At 37.3% G+C, this 4,472-nt stretch overlaps 1 pseudogene; it reads left to right on the top strand.

Moving 5' to 3' along the window:
* Positions 1-423: 423 nt before the first annotated feature.
* LOC105289665 lies at positions 424-1,510 on the top strand (annotated as a pseudogene).
* The last annotated feature ends 2,962 nt before the right edge of the window (positions 1,511-4,472 follow it).

The raw sequence follows: 4,472 nt of genomic DNA, 5'->3' as shown, positions 1-4,472 counted from the left end.
GCAATGGATGAATCATTAATTCAATTTTTTTTTATGTATTAGGCTGAAATTGAGTGAATTCCCATTTCCATTTTCTCATAGGAAATGTGATGGTAAGTGAAAAAGACAAGTTATTAAAAAGTTATGAGAGTTGGAAAATTATGGACTATTGGAAACTCCTTATTATAATATGTGTCATACATGATTGTAATGTAAACCTAATTGTAATGAGATTCGATTTATTATTTTTAAGGAATATTGTATAAGCATTAGTGCTGTTTGCTTTTTAGAATTTAATATTGTTATTATATTGGTCCCTGTAAATCTAGTCTGATTATCATCTATGATTTTTTTCTTAGAATGCTGAAGCCCAGTCCTTGAGGCGTCAGTGCTGTATGGTGTTGGAATCTTCTTGCTAGTCGTCATGTGCCGGCGGGTGCAGATATGGCCTCAAACGATTCCACCCAACAAGCAGCCCAAAGCTATGTGGCTTACCCAACTCAACCGGGATAAGGCTATTCCCAGCAGAGCAATCAGCCCTACAGACAGCAGAGTTACAGTGGTTAGAGCAAGGCAGCAGATACTTCAGGCTACCGCACTCAGCCATCTGTGGCTCTTATGGACAGACCCAGAACACAGGCTATGGCACTTGGCCAGCAACCCAGGGATATGGCTCAGCGAGTGGCTATGGCAGCCGGAGTTCTCAATCATCTTATGGCAGCAGTCCTCCTACCCTGGCTGTGGCCAGCAGCCAGCTCCTAGCAACACCTTGGGAAGTTACGGTAGCGGTCCTCAGAGCAGTCTCAAGGTGGGAATACGGTCAGCATTCTGACTATGGTGGACAACAACAGACTATGGACAGCAGCAAAGCTTCTATAATCCTCCTCAGGGCTACGGACAGCAGAACCAGTATCACGTAGCAGAAGGGATGACAGAGGGGGTGGTGGCGGTAACTCGGACGAAGATCAGTCCCCCATGAGTGGTGGCAGAGGTGGAGGCGGTGGAGGCGGTGGCGGCGGTTATGGCAATCAGGACCAGAGTGGAGGTGGCGGCAGTGGCTAAGAAAGAGGCCTGCAGGACCGAGGAGGCCTCGGTCGAGGCTTGGTGGTGGTTACAACCGCAACAGTGGTGGCTGTGAACCCAGAGGTCCTGGAGGTGGCCATGGAGGTAGAGGCAGCATGGGTGGAAGTGACCATTGTGGCTTCAACAAATTCGGTGGCCCTCGGGACCAAGGATCACGTCATGACTCTGAGATAATTCAGACAACACCACCATCTTTGTGCAAGTTCTAGGCCAGAATGTTTCAATTGAGTCTGTGGCTGATTACTTCAAGCAGATTGGTATTATTAAGACAAATTAGGAAACAGGACAGTGCATGATTAATCTGTACACAGGCAGAGAAACAGGCAAGCCCAAGGGAAAGGCAATGGTTTCATTCGATGCCTCATCTTTTGCTAAAGTAGCTATTGACTGGTTTGATGGCAAAGAATTTTCTGGGACTCCAGAGGTAACTTTTAATTTCATGGGTTAATTTTTTTTATATAGTATATACTACCATGAATATATTCTTATGAGAAATTTAATTGAATGATCTCATATTAAAAAATGCTTATATGAATGAAGTTTAATGATTTAGCAATATGTATAATTTACTTCTAGTTTAGAATAAACTGTAAGTACAGAAAAACTCAATCAGAATGTCAATTCAAAATGTGTAAATACTCAACCTGGACTAATTGGAATTAACCTTTGTATGAACTGTAAAGAGATAATTAGCACATTTTGTTTTTATATGGAGCAGGTGTTAAGCAAGAGAAATATTTAGCCTTATATAAAAAAAATAATTTTTTCTTAGTTCTTTCATATACTATCTTATATTTCAAAATATATTTTTAAAAATATATAAAATATATGTAGAATACAGAACATTATATAGAAATATATTATCTTTCTCTAAAGCAATCCTTAATTTTTGTCATTTATTCATACAATCATTAAATAATTACTGAGCACCAACTATGTTCAGGCACTTGTACAGGAGGCAATTATAATAATAGAAATGCCAATGGAAAATATTTATCGACCAGCTGCTACATGTCAGACTATTTGCTAAACACTTAACATGCATTAGTTCATTAAGTCTATTAGATCAGTACTATTATTGTCCACATTTTTATGATAAGGGAACCAAAGCATAAGGGATTAAATAAGTCACGCGAAGTCACAGCTAGTCCTAGATCCATATACGTCATTTAGTTCTAGATCCATATACATCGGATAGTCTGACTCCAGAGGGAATACTTAGTACCATTATACAAAAAATAGTAAAAGAAAAAAAATTGTATCCCTGCCCTCATCAAATTTACATCTTATCTGCTGAAGATCACATAAAAGAAATAAAGAAACAAATATTTAATTATAATTAGTAATATATTTCATGAATAAAAATGACAATTTTCTGTGAGAAAGAATTATGAGAAGACTTAATTTCGGTAGAGAGGCTAGTGAGGTTGTGTCTGAGGCTGTGGTATTGAAGTTGAGACTTTAGGTAGGGTGAGTTAGAAAGGAGGGAAGGAGGAAGAGAAGGATGGCACTTTCCATCTGGAGAGATGAGTATGGAGAAAGATGTTAAGTCGGAAAGAGTATGGTAGGTTGAGGAACTGAAAGGAAGTCAGCAAAGGGGAGAATGGCATAAAATAGGGTAAGGTGGGATGCTGAAAAATTTTAAGTTTAATTTTATATTCAGTGGAAAATAATCCAAGAATTTTTAGTCTTTAAATCATTGTTCAGGTTGTAACTTGAAGAGCAGATGAAAAGGGGAAAAAGGGCATGGAGAAAGACCAATTAGGATGTTACTTCAGGAAATCAGGTACAACAGTTTTAGTTTTAACTAAATGAGTAGCAGTAGAAATAAAGATGAATAAATTAATTTGGTTAGTAATTAAAGATAACAATTGATATGGTATGTGTGGGAAATATAGAGGTGATGAGGAAAAGGGATATGGGTAAGAAAAAGGGAGGTAGTGAAGAAGACCCCGAAGAAACAGCCAGAGAGATAGGAGGAAAAGCAGTGAGTGGGTTGTCAAAAGCCAAGGGAAGAGAGTGTTTAAAGAAAGTGTTCGATTGTGTCATAATCCCTTAGAAATCAAGGAAAAGGATACTGAAAAATTTCCACTATATTTGCTATCATGGAGATCATTAATGACTTTTGCAAGAAGAGTTTTAGTGGAGTAATGAGAACTATGCCAGATTAGAGGCAGTAAAGGAGTGAGTGAACACAGCCTGGGTAAATAATTATTTTGAGAATGTTCATGGTCAAGGGCAGTAGCTAGGAAGGGATATAAAGCCAATGACTTATTGACTTAAGAGATGGATTAAAGGACACAAATTGTCCTTTGCTATATGTCCCATTGAAAAGTGGTTTCTAATTTTCCTTCCTTTGCTTTGGGGCTTGCTTTAGTGACTTACCAATAGAATGTGGCATAAGTGATGCTCTGGCCTTCTGAGGATACTTACTCTGCAGCTTCTAGTTGAGTTTTTCTGGATACTTACTCTTGGAGCCATGAACTCTCATATGAGAAGTCAGAGAACTGAGAAGGCCAATCTCTAAGGGAGTCCAGGTTAGCCACATGGAGAGGCTATATGAAGACAGAGATACTTGGACGGTCCCATCTGTTCGAGCCATCTCAATTCAGGTAACAGGCTTTGAGTGAAGAAACTCTGTTGAACAATGCAGCTTCAGTAGGTGCTATGAGAAATATCAAGAAACCAAGCTGACAGCCAGAAATGAAGATCTCAACCACTCAGCCTAGCTGAGACCCCAATTATTACAGAGCAGAGACAAACCATTACCACTGCATTTTGCCTAAATTCCTGATCCACAGTGTAATGAGCAAAATAGCTACTGATTTATGTCACTAAGTATTGGGGAGTTCTTTTCCACAATAATAGGTAACTAGAACAACCTTATACATAGTAGTTGTTTAATAAATATTTAATTGAATAGTTCATTTCATAAGAATTTAATTTTTAAAAAATTTTACAGAAGCATATGCTTAAAACTGAACACATAATCATGTGCAAATTAAAAATGTTTTAATATGATATATATTTCAGCATTTTAATCATTTAATTGAATATTTTCCCTATAAGTCAAAATTAATGAAAAACTTTATATTTATAAATTATTTACACTCAAATTATTTAAACGTTGTATATATTTCAAGCATCTTCTTGTTATCCCCAAAGTTTGAAAAACTTTCTGCACTGACTTGATATACACTTAACTTTGTCCAGGCATTGGTCTCAGGACTTCATGTGTATTATATCATTTAACTTAAGAACAATCATTTCAGGTGGGTATGATTTTTATCTGCATTATACAGAAAAGCAAACTAAAGCACAAAGTTCAATAATATTGTCAAGGTTGGACAACTAATACCTGATCAAATAAAAATTTGAATCCAGGAAGCTGCAGAGCTTGTGTTTTTAAC

This window comes from Pteropus vampyrus, unplaced genomic scaffold (genome assembly GCF_000151845.1).
Source record: "Pteropus vampyrus isolate Shadow unplaced genomic scaffold, Pvam_2.0 Scaffold26, whole genome shotgun sequence".
In the NCBI taxonomy this organism is placed as follows: Eukaryota; Metazoa; Chordata; class Mammalia; order Chiroptera; family Pteropodidae; genus Pteropus; species Pteropus vampyrus.
The sequence above is the reverse complement of the archived record's forward strand: the minus strand, read 5'-3'. Positions and strand labels throughout refer to the sequence as shown.